The sequence below is a fragment of the Theropithecus gelada genome, chromosome 12 (genome assembly GCF_003255815.1).
Source record: "Theropithecus gelada isolate Dixy chromosome 12, Tgel_1.0, whole genome shotgun sequence".
Taxonomy (NCBI): Eukaryota; Metazoa; Chordata; class Mammalia; order Primates; family Cercopithecidae; genus Theropithecus; species Theropithecus gelada.
Genome location: NC_037680.1, coordinates 5,702,354 through 5,718,718, shown reverse-complemented (window position 1 = coordinate 5,718,718; position 16,365 = coordinate 5,702,354).

Below are 16,365 nucleotides of genomic sequence, written 5' to 3'. Positions count from 1 at the left end.
ATTTACATTACATATTTAACCTGTTTGTATTCTAAAAGTATAGCAAAGGTATTGAGTACTATAACATTAACTCCTGTCTCACTCCAGTTTTAAAATAAAATATTGCCAATTTTGCTTTGGTACCTGATTCCCCTCCCGGTTGCATCAACTGTGTTTCTGTGAAGTGATCACCAGTACCTGAAGTTGATTTTATTATTCCTATGTATATGTATATGCTTTTACAATATGCACATCTGTACATATATAACGACCTATGTAAAAATTATATATTGTCTCTCGTTTTGCATGTTTTATCTAAAAGGTGCATTACCAATATATTTTTCCCACTTGCTTTTCTCGGTCAAATTCAATTTCATAATGGAGATGCAAATGAAATGCATTTACCATATCAGTAGTTACATAGCAAATGGCACATGCCATATTAATATATTTGAATAAACACTCATTTGGTGTTACAACTTATCCTTGTAGTAAGAAGACGTTTTAGTTTCCTGTCATTGGGTTTTTGAAGGCATTATATGGGAACTGACTACAGTTATAATGGAGACCACGACACTAATTGTGCCTGTTTTAGAAGGGAACTCATTCTCACTCTCAAAAGAGTAGCTTTTGAGTCAATACATTTTATAGTGAATTTATCTTTAATCAAAATTTATACTCAAACACGCACATAAGCTAATTTTAAAAATAATGACAGGAATTTTGACAAATTATTTTTGTGCTAAATTATACACATAATGAATGCTGAAGCCAGTATTCAAAATTTAAAGCACACTGCTTAGCACATGGTACGTAGTGTAGACTTTTTAAAAATAAGTGAACAGACTGACAAGAGTTATGGTCCTTCCCACTACACAATAGTATCACATTGCCCCATCAAAAGGGATTAATTCTCTCTCTCTCTCTCTCTCTCTCTCTCTCTCTCTCTCTCTCTCTCTNCTCTGTCTCTCTCTCTCTCTCTCTCTCTCTCTCTCTCTCTCTCTCTCTCTCTCTCTCCCTCCCCCTCTCCCTCCTTCCCTCCTTCCTTCCTCCTTTCCTTCCTTCCTCCCTTCCTCCCTTTCATCTTTTATTAAGACAGAGTCTCGCTCTGTGGCCCAGGCTGGAATGCAGTGGCAGGATCTCGGCTCACTGCAAGCTCCGCCTCCTGGGTTCACGCCATTCTCCTGCCTCAGCCTCCCAAGTAGCTGGGACGGCAGGTGCCCGCCACCATGCCCGGCTAATTTCTATATTTTTAGTGAAGATGGGGTTTCACTGTGTTAGCCAGGATGGTCTTGATCTCCTGACCTCGTGATCCGCCCGCCTCAGCCTCCCAAAGTGTTGGGATTACAGGTGTGAGCCACCGCGCTGGGCCAAAATTTTATTTCTGAATTACATGTCATTCCCATCAAGTGTTCAGGGAAGATATGAGGTCCGGAATCCTATTGGATTTTTTATTAGGAATATTTTTAATCCATAAGTCAATTTGTAAAATAAATTTTAAATACATTCTATTTTTAGATTTATTTTTAGTTCTGCAGTGTTTTGATATTATGGTAAATGTTGTCTTTAAAAGTAGTGTTTATTTGATTCTTTAATTTTTTAATCTAAAAAACTTGCTAAACTCAACAAATTAAATGTTGTTGTTGTTAAACAGTGACTTTTATTGATGCGGCAGGGCACAGCAGATGTGCTGCTTCTTGCAGAGCAGGGCTACCCCATAGGCTGTGTGACCAGAGTAGCACCTCAGAGGCAGTTTTATAGTCATATTTATACCTACTTTCAATTATATGCAATTTAAAAAAAATTATACTTCAAGCTCTGGGGTACATATGCTGAATGTGCAGGTTTGTTACATAAGTATACACGTGCCATGTTGGTTTGCTGAACCCATCAACCCGTCATCTACATTAGGTATTTCTCCTAATGCTATCCCTCCCCCAGTCCCCTATCCCCCGACAGGCCCCAGTGTGTGATTTTCCCCTAGCTGTGTCCATGTGTTGTCATTGTTCAGTTCCCACTTATGAGTGAGAACATGCCCTGTTTGGTTTTCTGTTCTTGTTTGCTGAGAATGATGGTTTCCAGCTTCATCCATGTCCCTGCAAAGGACATGAACTCATCCTTTTTTCTATGGCTGCATGGTATTCCATGGTGTATTCGTGCCACATTTTCTTTATCCAGTTTATCATTGATGGGTATTCGGGTAGGTTCCAAGCGTTCCTATTTCTCCACATCCTCTCCAGCATCTGTTGTTTCCTGACTTTTTAATGATTGCCCTTCCAAGTGCTGTGAGATGGTATCTCATTGTGGTTTTGATTTGCATTTCTCTAATGACCAGTGATAATGAGGTTTTTTTTTCATATGTTTGTTGGCTGCATACTGTCTTCTTTTGAGAAATGTCTGTTCATATCCTTATCTCACTTTTTGATGGGCTTGTTGGTTTTATTCTTGTAAATTTAAGTTCTTTGTAGATTCTGGATATTAGCCCTTTGTCAGATGGATAGATTGCAAAAATTTTCTCCCATTTTGTAGGTTGCCTGTTCACTCTGAAGATATTTTGTCTTCATATTATTTGTTTTTCATCCACTAAAAGTAATCTATTAATAATACTATTTTGTTTATTCCTTTCCAAGTTTTTGCACATGTTACTTCATTTATCTGGCTACTGCACTAACCATGACTTCTAGTACAATGTCAAATAAAAGTAGACATGGTCAGCATCATTGTTTCAGTGCAGTGTAAAGGGAATGATTTCATAATTTCATCATCAAGTATGATTTTTACCGTACATTTTTGTATATCCTTACCATTATGGGTAAAGGTATTTTCTGTTCCTGAAATTCTAAGTATTGTTTTTCTTTTAAAATTGAGTAAATGAAAAAAGTTTATCAAATAATTTTCTGCATCTATTTTAATGTTCATGTGAATTTTTCTCTGTGTTGACATTTGTTACCCAAGTGTATCTCATGTAACTAATATATAGTATTCTCTTGTAAAAATAAATAACAATTGATTATCCACTCTCCTCATGGGTACAATGTTGGAGGTATACACACATGCATACATATATATTTCCATATATGAGCCTGTACACACAATGCACTGTTATGGTAACATGGAAATTGGGGTACATACCTGTTCTCTTCCTCCCTTCCCCACCCAAAATGAGAGTGAAATATTGGCTCTAACTTGTTTTCTTTCTTTCTAGTGAGTCTCAGCAACTTTTCATTAGATTATTGTTAGTTAAAATTCCATTTACTGTTAATCACCTATTCACAATATTTATCTATGAGACTATATTGTTCCTACTGGTTTGTAGTGTTTAAATTTATTTTGGATACTGATCCTTCATGCAATCAATTGGTTTAAAACAACTACTTACAGTCTTTGGCTTATCATCCCATTTTTGGCATTTTTTAATGCAGAGAAGCTTATACACACTCATTAGAAAAAATCAATTTTCTCATGGCTTATGTTTTTTGTTTGTTAATTCATTAATTTCTTCCATATATTAAGATAAATTCTCATGTATTTTCTAAAACATCTTAAAGTTTTGCTGCTTATCCTGGTTTTTATTTATATTTAATTTACATGTGTACATTATATGAAGGATTCAATTATATTTTTTCCAGAATCATTTGTTGAGATTTACTCAATGATTTATAAAGTTATTCTTAATATACCTAAGACATTTTCATGAATGAATTTGTCCATCTCTGACCCCTATCTTTATTTTCATTATTTTGATATCATCAATCACAGTGTCAAATGTATGATATCTTCATAAGTGCATCTTATTCTTTAATGTTTCATAGCTAATATTTTTCCACACATTTAAGAGGTATAATTTATTCACCATAAAGTCACCCAGTTAAAATGCACAAATGAATGGTATTTCAGTTTTCACAGAGTTATACAACCATTTAGGTTTAGAACATTTTCATCACCCCAAAAAGAAGCCTTGGACTTGGTAACAGTCACTTTGCATTCCCCCTCACACACAGCCATAGGCTAATATTAATCTACTTTCTGACTCTAAGGGCTTACCACATTCTGGGTATTCCAATACCCAGATGACATGTATCATTTCATGTGATAAATGGTAGCATAAAATACTCATTATTTCTGACTGACTTCTTTCATTTAGCATGTTTTCAAGGTTCACACGTTTTAGCATGTATCCATATTTCACTATTTTTTCCACCCAATAATATTCCAAGGTATGGATAGGCCATATATTGTTAAGCCATTCATCAGTTGATGGACATTTGGGTTGTTTTCATTTGTTGACTATTTATTCTTCATAAGGCTGTGCTCTTAGCTAACCTTGATCCTTTCTTTTTCATATGCAAAATAGATATTTCTTGCAAAGTTCTATGAAACACTGTAATGTTCTTCATTAAACCTAGTTTTACTACATAACTACATTTTCGAATAATTGATACGATACTGGTTCTTTCATAGCAAAATATGTGTATATGTGTAGGTATATATACACACACTCATACATTTTACTTATATGCAAATATATTACATATATACATATACACACATAGGTACACACGCATCTGAATGTTCTCCTCAATAAAGGCTACGTACAAATTGTATTAGTTTTGTTTATAGGGGTTTTATTTCTTATAGCTATTATAAATATATAACTTGAAACTATATTTCTATAAATTGATGACTATATTTAATTAATTTGTATATATTTATCATATATCCAGTAAACCTGCTAAACTATACTGCATATTTACCTTTATCAAACTTGTGTTTATATGTGGAAAATTATAATGTACTCAATTCATGACAGATTTGTGTCTTCCTACCAGATTGTTCTTCTGTTATTTGTTGGTCCTGTTAGTTTGGTCAGAGCCTCTATTTCTATATTCATAGAAGCAGCCGTGATTATTTCTTAATTTAAAGTTACAATTTATGTTTGTTGGCTGCTTTTATGTCTTCTTTTGAGAAGTGTCTATTCCATGTCCTTTGCTCATTTTCTAATGAGGTTGTTTTTTGCTTGTTGATTTAAGTTCCTTATAGATAATGGATATTAGATCTTTGTCAGATACATAGTTTGTGAATATTTTCTCCCATTTTACAGGTTTTCTGTTTACTCTGTTGAGAGTTTCTTTTGCTATGGAAAAGCTCAGTAGTTTGATTGTGTCACACTTGTCAAATTTTGTTTTCGTTGTTAATTGCTTTGGGGGACTTAGGCAAAAATTATTTGTCCATGCCTATGTCAGGAAGTGTATTTCTGAAGCTTTCTTCTAGTACTTCTACAGTTTGGGGTATTCTTTAATCTATCTTGAGTTAGTTTTTGTATATGACAAAAGGTAAGGACCCTGTTTCTTTCTTCTGCATTTAGCTAGCCAGTTATCCCAGAAGCATTCATTGAATAGGGAATCTTTTCTCCGTTCCTTGTTTTTGTCAGCCTTGTTGAAGATCAGATGGTTTAAGAGTGAGGTTTTATTTCAGGTATCTCTATTCTGTTCCATTAGTTATGTGTCTGTTTTTGTACCAATACCATAAGGTTTTAGTTACTATAGCCTAATAGTATAGTTTGAAGTCAGGTAGTAGGATGTCTCAAGCTTTGTTCTTTTTGCTTCAGTTTGCTTTGGCTATTCAGGTTCATTTTTGGTTCCATATACATTTTAGAGTTTCTTTCTAATTTTGTGAAGAAGGATAGTGGTAGTTTGATAGGAATAGTGTTGAATCTGTAAATTGCTTTAGGTTGTGTGGCCATTTTAGAAAATGCTCATCATCACTAATAATCAGATAAATTCAAATCAAAACCACAATGAGATAGCATTTCATACCAGTCAGAATGACTATTGTTAAAAAGTAAAAAACAAACAAACAACAACAACAATAACAAAATGGATTCTGGTGATGAGCCTATGGAGAAAAGGGAATGCTTATACACTGTTGGTAGGAATGTAAATCAGTTCAGCCACTGAGGAAAGCACTTCAGGAATTCCTCAAAGAACTTAAAGCACAGCTACCATTTGACCTAACAATTCTGTTACTGGGTATATACGTATACCCAAAGGAAAATAGAGCATTATACTAAAAAGACACATATATTGTGTATTCATCACAGCACTATTCACAAGAGCGAAGACACGGAATCAACCTAGGTGCCCATTAATTGTGGATTTGATAAAGAAAATGTGGTGAGCACACACCATGGAATACTACATAGTCATATAGAAGAATGACATTATGTCCCTTGCAGCAACTTGGATGGAGCTGGAGGCCATTATCCTAAGTGAATTAATGCAGAAATGGAAAACAAAATACAGCATGTTGTCACGGGAGGTAAACACTGAGCAGCCACGAACATAAACTATGGGAACAATAGATACTGCAAACTACTAGAGGTAGGAGGATAGGAGGAGGGCATGAGTGAAGAAACTACCTGTTGGGTACTATGCTCACAACCTTAGTGCAATATACCCAGGTAACAAACCTGCATATGTAACCCCTATATCTAAAATAAAGGTTGAGAAAAAGAAACAACAACAACAACAACAACAACTTATACTGTTCCACCATGTGTGATTTGCAGACAAACTTTATCATGTAACAGACCCTTTCTACCATTCCTAGTTTGCTAAGGGTTCTAAAACTAATAGGTACTGAAATAGACCAAATACATATCCAAAATTTATTCGGATAATGTTGTGACTTTCCTTTAATTCACAATGGGATGAACCTCAATATATTTCACAATGTTACACAATTTTTACATTTCTGGGAACTTGACTTTCTCAGGTGACATCGTCTATACATTACTGAATTTTGGCTGCTGGATATATAGAAATATTTACATCTACCTTTATGGGTGGAAGTCCCATATAAATATATTAGTTTGGTGCAAAACTGCAATTACTTTTGCACCAACCCAATAGCATTTGAAAAGATTTTGTGAGCGTGCCCTTTGTTTTAGTTACTTTATGACCCCATAGGGCTTCTAATATTGGCATTTTCCTAGTATTTGAAGCTGAGCTTTAAAAATAATATGACTACTTTAAGACTACTTTAATATTATAGGTTAATTCCTGTGATTTGTTTATCATTGACCAAGTTTTGGTGATTAGATGTTTTTAGACAATTGCCATTTTTAGGATTTTTCAAATATTTTAGTATATTTCTATGCTTATAACTGGGTTTAAAAAATATTTAGTACAGTTAAAACTGACTTCATTTTAGATACAATAATATTTGTGTGTGCACATCATTCTGTTTCTATGTCTTCAACTCTTTCTATTGCTTTTTTATCAATTTTTTCAGAAGTGTATAATTTCATTAGTGATTTTTAAATTAGTCTTCAGTGAAATATAAGCACATTTGGCTTTGTTTATCATTTCCATTTTATGATTATTTTTGAGGGTTGAGTTATTACATGAGGAAGTGCAATTGTAGGCTCCTGAAACTTCCCCCATTTCACCAATGTAGCAAATCAAAAGCAACATTTTATCCCAGGAATAATGCCATGAAATGCTCCACCGTCAAAGCCTTCAACTAAAAGTATAGTGGTCTCCATTTTAATTATAGTTAGTTCCCATTTAATACATTCAAAAATCCAATGGCAAGAAACTAGAACTTATTACTGCAAGGTGTAAATTGTAACAGCAGTTGCAGGCGATGAGTATTTGTATCAATATATTAGTAAAGTATCTGGCATTTGGTGTAAAACTACTGATATGGTGCATGCATTTTATTTTCAATCTCTATCACTAAAGGGGATGAAAAGCTGTTTGCATCCTTTGCATATGTGTTCACATGTGAAGGATGACAGTACACGTTTGCTATCTAGCCCCAGGGGGAGGTCAACTCTCTTGTCCTCTGTCATAAGAGTACCAAAATAACCAATAAAGATATTTAAATTCAATACTGCTAATAAGAACTAAAACTAAAATTATAATTTAATGCAACTTTAGCCCATCCATCTGGTAAAAGTGCAGAGAGAATATAGGGCTGTTGATGATATTGTCACTCTCATTTATTGTTTATGGAAATGACAACACAGTTTTGGGGGATTATTTAAAAAATGAAAGACATAGTCATGAAGTATTCTCTTTGATGTGGAAATTCTTACTATTTAATTATAGATAACTGTATCTTAAGACGTAAAAAGTGAAGTATAGGAAAATGCAAGCCGACTAAGACTTAAGAGTTCTGGACTCAGTTTGCACTCTGAGTGCAAGTTAAGTATAGTATAACTCTATCAATCCAATCTGCAAAAGTGAAAAGAAAAAGTCGGACAAGTCATGACATGGAAATACTAAATGTGTGGATCAGTTTTATTTCATTAGAAAAAGGATTTTTTAGAAACTAGATCTCACTCTGTTGCCCAGACTGGAGTGCAGTGGTGCGATTATAGCTCACGGCAGCCTCCAACTCCTGAGTGCAAACAATCCTCCCACCTCACCCTCCCAAGGACTATAGCAATGCATCAATGGCCCTTGTTAATTTATTGTATTTTTTGTAGAAACAGGTGTCGCTTTGTTGCCCAGGCTGGTCTTGAAATCCTAGGTTCAAGTAATCCACCATCCATGGCCTCCCAAAGTGTTGGGATTACAGGTGTGAATCACTGCATCCAGCCTAAATCAATTTTAAATAATAAAAGCTGGAATCAATTTTATATAATAAAATGTCATACGCAGAATGTAAGAATATATGTGCAGTTTGTTTGTTTCTTTGTTTGTTTCTGAGATGGAGTATTGCACTGTCACCCAGGCTGGAGTGCAATGGCACGATCTCAGCTCACTGCAACCTCTGCCTCCCAGGTGCACACGATTCTCCTGCCTCAGCCTCTGAGTAGCTGGGATTACAGGCACACACCACCACACCTGGCTACTTTTTTGTTTTTGTTTTTTTAGAGATGGGGTTTCACTGTGTTGGCCAGACTGGTCTTGAACTTCTGAACTCGTGATACACCTGCCTTGGCCTCCCAATGTGCTGGGATTACAGGCGTGAGCCACCACACCCAGCCTGTGCAGTTATTTTTATTGCAAAATTTCTTCAGTGGCAAAAACAACATAAATCCTGAAAACCTTCTGAAAATCCAATTTTATAATATATTTTATTTATGAAAATTAAGATTCGTCTTTGACTATTACCTTGTAGCATTGCCCCTGCTGTATCATTAGGCAAAATGATTAAGCAGCAAGATTATTTAGTAATGCAACTCTATATTTAAAAACAAAAACAAACCACAATAAAACCTTGTTTATATCGGTTACTATATATGCACAAGCTTGAGCAAAGATGTCAAAGAATGTACTCCAAATTCTTAATAGTTAGTTTGAAGAAACGTAAGATTGTTGCAAGTGTTTATACATCAATGTATTTAAATTTTCTATTAAAAGTTTGATTGATTTTTTAAACTTTTATTTTAAGTTCAGGGGTACACATGCAGGTTGGTTACATAGGTAAACATGTGTCCTGAGGGTTGATTATACAGATTGTTTCATCACCCAGGTATTAAACCTAGTATCCATTAGTTATTTTTCCTGATCCTCTCCCTACTCCAAACTTCCAGCCTCCAATAGGCCCCAATGTGTGTTGTTCTCCTCTTCATGTGTTCTCTTCATTTAGCTGCCACTTATAAATGAGAACATGCAGTATTTGGTTTTCTACTCCCATGTCAGTTTGCTAAGGATACTGTCTTCCATCTTTATCCATGTCTCTGCAAAGGACGTGAACTCATTTTTTATGGCTACATAGTATTCCATGGTGTATATATACCACATTTTCTTTATCCAGTCTATCACTGATGGGCATTTAGATTTATTCCATGTATTTGCTATTGTGAATAGTATTGCAATGAACATACTTGTATATGCATATTTATAATAGAATGGTTTATTTGTCTTTGGATATATACCCAGTAATGGAATTGCTGGGCCAAATGGTATTTCTATCCTTAGGACTTTGAGAAACTGCCACACTGTCTTCCATAATAGGTGAACTAATTTACACTCCCAACAACAGTGTATAAGCATTTCTTTTTTCCCCTAACTTTGCCAACATCTGTTATTTTTTATCTTTTTAATAATAACCATTCTGACTGGTGTGAATGGTATCTCATTGTGGTTTTGATTTGCATTTCTCTAATGATCAGTGATGTTGAGCTTTCTTTCTTTCTTTTTTTTATTATACTTTAAGTTCTAGGGTACATGTGCACATCGTGAAGGTTTGTTACCTATGTATACATGTGCCATGTTGGTGTGCTGCACCCATTAACTTGTCATTTACATTAGGTATATCTCCTAATGCTATCCCTCCCACCTTCCCCCTCCCCACAATAGGCCCCGGTGGGTGACTTTCCCTTCCTGTGTCCAAGTGATCTCACTGTTCAATTCCCACCTATGAGTGAGAACATGTGGTGTTTGGTTTTCTGTTCTTGCAATAGTTTGCTGAGAATGATGGTTTCCAGCTGCATCCATGTCCCTACAAAGAACATGAACTCATCCTTTTTTATGGCTGCATAGTATGCCATGGTGTATATGTGTCACATTTTCTTAATTCAGTCTGTCACTCATGGACATTTGGGTTGATTCCAAGTCTTTGCTACTGTGAATAGTGCCACAATAAACGTATGTGTGCATGTGTCTTTGTAGCAGCATGATTTATAATCCTTTGGGTATATACCCAACAATGACATGGCTGGGTCAAATGGTATTTCCTGGTATAGATCCTTGAGGAATCGCCACACTGTTTTCCACAATAGTTGAACTAGTTTACAATACCACCAACAGTGTAAAGTGTTCCTATTTCTCCATATCCTCTCCAGCACCTGTTGTTTCCTGACTTTTTAATGATTGCCATTCTAACTGGTGTGAGATGGTATCTCATTGTGGTTTTGAATTGCCTCTCTCTGATGGCGAGTGATGATGAGCATTTTTTCATGTGTCTGTTGGCTGTATGAATGTCTTCTTTTGAGAAATGTCTGTTCATATCCTTTGCCCACTTTTTGATGGGGTTGTTTGTTTTTTTCTTGTACATTTGTTTGAGTTCTTTGTAGGTTCTGGATATTAGCCCTTTGTCAGATGAGTAGATTGCAAAAATTTTCTCCCATTCTGTAGGTTGCCTGTTCACTCTGATGGTAGTTTCTTTTGCTGTGCAGAAGCTCTTTAGTTTAATTAGATCCCATTTGTCAATTTTGGCTTTTGTTGCCATTGCTTTTGGTGTTTTAGAATTGAATTCCTTGCCCATGCCTGTGTCCTGAATGGTATCACCTTGGTTTTTTTCTAGGGTTTTTATGGTTTTAGGTCTAACATTTAAGTCTCTAATCCATCTTGAATTAATTTCCGTATAAGGAGTAAGGAAAGGATCCAGTTTCAGCTTTCTACTTATGGCTAGCCAGTTTTCCCAGCACCATTTATTTAACAGGAATATATTTCCCCATTTCTTGTTTTTTCAGGTTTGTCAAAGATCAGATGGCTGTAGATGTGTGGTATTATTTCTGAGGACTCTGTTCTTTTCCATTGGTCTATATCTCTGTTTTGGTACCAGTACCATGCTGTTTTGGTTACTGTAGCCTTGTAGTATAGTTTGAAGTCAGGTAGCGTGATACCTCCAGCTTTGTTCTTTTGGCTTATGATTGTTTTGGCAATGCGGACTCTTTTTTGGTTCTACATGAACTTTAAAGCAGTTTTTTCCAATTCCGTGAAGAAAGTCATTGGTAGCTTGATGGGGGTGGCATTGAATCTATAAATTAACTTGGGCAGTATGGCCATTTTCATGATATTGATTCGTCCTATCCATGAGCATGGTACGTTCTTCCATTTGTTTGTGTCCTCTTTGATTTCACTGAGCAGTGGTTTGTAGTTCTCCTTGAGGAGGTCCTTCACATCCCTTATAAGTTTGATTCCTAGGTATTTTATTCTCTTTGAAGCAATTGTGAATGGGAGTTCATTCATGATTTGGCTCTCTGTTTGTCTGTTATTGGTATATAAGAATGCTTGTGAGTTTTGCACATTGATTTTGTATCCTGAGACTTTGCTGAAGTTGCTTACCAGCTTAAGGAGATTTCGGGCTGAGATGATGGGGTTTTCTAAATATACAATCATGTCATCTGCAAACAGGGGCAATTTGACTTTTTCTTTTCCTAATTGAATGCCCTTTATTTCTTTCTCTTGCCTGATTGCCCTAGCCAGAACTTCCAACACTACATTGAATAAGAGTGGTGAGAGAGGGCATCCCTGTCTTATGCCAGTTTTCAAAGGGAATGCTTCTGGTTTTTGCCCATTCAGTATGATATTGGCTTTGGGTTTGTCATAAATAGCTCTTATTATTTTGAGATACTATCGTTCCATCAATACCGAATTTATTGACAGTTTGTAGCACGAATGGCTGTTGAATTTTGTCAAAGGACTTTTCTGAATCTATTGAGATAGTTAAGTGGTTTTTGTCTTTGCTTCTGTTTATATGCTGGATTACGTTTATTGATTTGTGTATGTTGAACCAGGCTTGCGTCCCAGGGATGAAGCCCACTTGATTGTGGTGGATAACCTTTTTGATGTGCTGCTGGATTTGGTTTGCCAGTATTTTGTTGAGAATTTTTGCATCGATGTTCTTCAGGGATATTGGTCTAAAATTCTCTTTTTTTGTTGTGTCTCTGCCAGGCTTTGGTATCAGGATGGTGTTGGCCTCATGATATGAGTTAGGGAGGATTCCCTCTTTTTCTGTTGATTGGAATATTTTCAGAAGGATTGGTACCAGTTCCTCCTTGTACCTCTGGTAGAATTCGGCTGTGAATCTGTCTGGTCCTGGACTTTTTTTGGTAGGTAGGCTATTCATTATTGCCTCAATTGCAGAGCCTGCTATTGGTATATTCAGGGATTCAACTTCTTCATGGTTTAGTCTTGGGAGAGTGTATGTGTCCAGGAAATTATCCATTTCTTCTAGGTTTTCTAGTTTATTTACGTAGAGGTGTTTATAGTATTCTCTGATGGTAGTTTGTATTTCTGTATGGTTGGTGGTGATATCCCCTTTATCATTTTTTATTGCATCTATTTGATTCTTCTCTCTTTTCTTCTTTATTAGTCTTGCTAGTGGTCTATCAATTTTGTTGATCTTTTCAAAAAACCAGCTCCTGGATTCATTGATTTTTTGAAGGGTTTTTTGTGTCTGTATCTCCTTCAGTTCTGCTCTGATCTTAGTTATTTCTTGCCTTCTGCTAGCTTTTGAATGTGTTTGCTCTTGCTTCTCTAGTTCTTTTAATTGTGATGTTAGGGTGCCAATTTTAGAACTTTCCTGCTTTCTCTTGTGGGCATTTAGTGCTATAAATTTCCCTCTACACACTGCTTTAAATGTGTCCCAGAGATTCTGGTGTGTTGTATCTTTGTTCTCATTGGTTTCAAAGAACATCTTTATTTCTGCGTTCATTTCGTTATGTACCCAGTAGTTATTCAGGGGCAGGTTGTTTAGTTTCCATGTAGTCGAGCAGTTTTGATTGAATTTCTTAGTCCTGAGTTCTAGTTTGATTGCACTGTAGTCTGAGCGACAGTTTGTTATAATTTCTGTTCTTTTACATTTGCTGAGGAGTGCTTTACTTCCAACTATGTGGTCAATTTTGGAATAAGTGTCATGTGGTGCTGAGAAGAATGTATATTCTGTTGATTTGGGGTGGAGAGTTCTGTAGATGTCTATTAGGTCCACTTGGTGCAGAGTTGAGTTCAATTCCTGGATATCCTTGTTAACTTTGTCTCCTTGATCATCTAATGTTGACAGTGGGATGTTAAAGTTTCCCATAATTATTGTATGGGATTCTAAGTCTCTTTGTTAGTCTCTAAGGACTTGCTTTATGAATCTGGGTGCTCCTGTATTGGGTGAATATATATTTAGGATAGTTAGCTCTTCTTGTTGAATCGATCCCTTTACCATTATGTAATGGCCTTCTTTGTCTCTTTTGATCTTTGATGGTTTAAAGTCTGTTTTGTCAGAGACTAGGATTACAACCCCTGCCTTTTTTTTTTGTTTTCCATTTGCTTGGTAGATCTTCTTCCATCCCTTTATTTTGAGCCTATATGTGTCTCTGCATGTGAGATGGGTCTCCTGAATACAGCAAACTGATGGGTCTTGACTCTTTATCCAATTTGCCAGTCTGTGTCTTTTAATTGGATCATTTAGTCCATTTACATTTAAGGTTAATATTGTTATATTTGAACTTGATCCTGTCATCATGATATTAACTGGTTATTTTGCTCATTCGTTGATCCAGTTTCTTCCTAGCATCGATGGTCTTTACATTTTGGCATGTTTTTGCAATGGCTGGTACCAGTTGTTCCTTTCCATGTTTAGTGCTTCCTTCATGATCTCTTGTAGGGCAGGCCTGGTGGTGACAAAATCTCTAAGCATTTTCTTGTCTGTAAAGGATTTTATTTCTTCTTCACTTATGAACTTAGTTTGGCTGGATATGAAATTCTGGGTTGAAAATTCTTTCCTTTAAGAATGCTGAATATTGGCCCCCACTCTCTTCTGGCTTGGAGAGTTTCTGCCGAGAGATCTGCTGTTAGTCTGATGGGCTCCCCTTTGTGTGTAACCCACCCTTTCTCTCTGGCTGCCCTTAACATTTTTTCCTTCATTTCAACTTTGGTGAATCTGGCAATTATGTGTCTTGGAGTTGCTCTTCTCAAGGAGTATCTTTGTGGCATTCTCTGTATTTCCTGATTTTGAATGTTTGCCTGTCTTGCTAGGTTGGGGAAGTTCTCCTGGATGATATCCTGTAGAGTGTTTTCCAACTTGGTTCCATTCTCCCTGTCAGTTTCAGGCACATCAGTCAGACGTAGGTTTGGTCTTTTCATATAATCCCATATTTCTTGGAGGCTTTATTCATTTATTTTTACTCTTTTTTCTCTACACTTCTCTTCTCACTTCATTTCATTCATTTGATCTTCAATCACTGATACTCTTTCTTCAGTTGATTGACTTGGTTACTGAAGCTTCTGCATTTGTCACGTAGTTCTCATGTCATGGTTTTCATCTCTATCAGTTCGTTTATGGACTTCTCTGCTTTGGTTATTCTAGTTATCCATTCTTCCATTCTTTTTCCAAGGTTTTTAATTTCTTTACACTGGGTACGTAGTTCCTCCTTTAGCTCTGAGAAGTTTGATCGACTGAAATCTTCTTCTCTCAACTTCTTGAAGTCATTCTCCACCCAGCTTTGTTCCATTGCTGGCAAAGAGCTGCATTCCTTTGGAGGGGAAGATGCGCTTTGAGTTTTTGAATTTCCAGCTTTTCTGCACTGCTTTTTCCCCATCTTTGTGGTTTTATCTGCCTTTGGTCTTTGATGATGGTGACGTACTGATGGGGTTTTGGTGTGGGTGTCCTTTCTGTTTGTTAGTTTTCCTTCTAACAGTCAGGGCCCTCAGCTGCAGGTCTGTTGGAGTTTGCTTGAGGTCCACTCCAGACCCTGTTTCCCTGGGTATCAGCAGCAGAGGCTGCAGAAGATAGAATATTGCTGAACAGCAAGTGTTGCTCTCTGATTCTTGTTCGGGAAGCTTCGTCTCAGAGGTGTACCCAGCTGTGTGAGGTGTGAAGTGTCGGTCTGCACTTAGTGGGGGATGTCTCCCAGTTAGGCTACTCAGGGGTCAGGGACCCACTTAAGCAGGCAGTCTGTCCGTTCTCAGATTTCAACTTCCATGCTGGGAGAACCACTGCTCTCTTCAAAGCTGTCAGACAGGGACATTAACATCTGCAGAGGTTTCTGCTGCTTTTTATTTAGCTATGCCCTTTCCCCAGAGGTGGAGTCTACAGAGACAGGCAGGCCTCCATGAGCTGCGGTGGGCTCCACCCAGTTTGAGCTTCCCTATGGCTTTGTTTACGTACTTATGCCTCAGCAATGGCGGGTGCCCCTCCCCCAGCCTTACTGCCACCTTACAGTTAGATCTCAGACTGCTGTGCTAGCAATGAGGGAGGCTCCATGGGCATGGGGCCCTCAGGGCCAGGCATGGGATATATTCTCCTGGTGTGCCATTTGCTAAGACCCTTGGTAAAGTGCAGTATTATGGTGGGAGTTACCGGATTTTCCAGTTGTTGTGTGTCTCAGTTTCCCTTGGCTAGGAAAAGGGATTTCCTTCCCCCTTGTGCTTCCCAGGTGAGGCAATGTCTCGCCCTGCTTCAGTTCTCCCTGGTTGGGCTGCACCCACTGACCAGCACCGACTGTCTGACACGCCCCAGTGAGATGAACCTGGTACCTCAGTTGAAAATGCAGAAATCACCCGTCTTCTGTATCACTCACGCTGGGAGCTGGAGGCTGGATCTGTTCCTATTTAGCCATCTTGGGTGCCCCCTCCAAGCTTTTTTTCATAGGATTTGTAGGCTGCAGACATTGTTTCTTTGAAGAGTCTGTTCATGTCCTTTGCCTACTTTTTT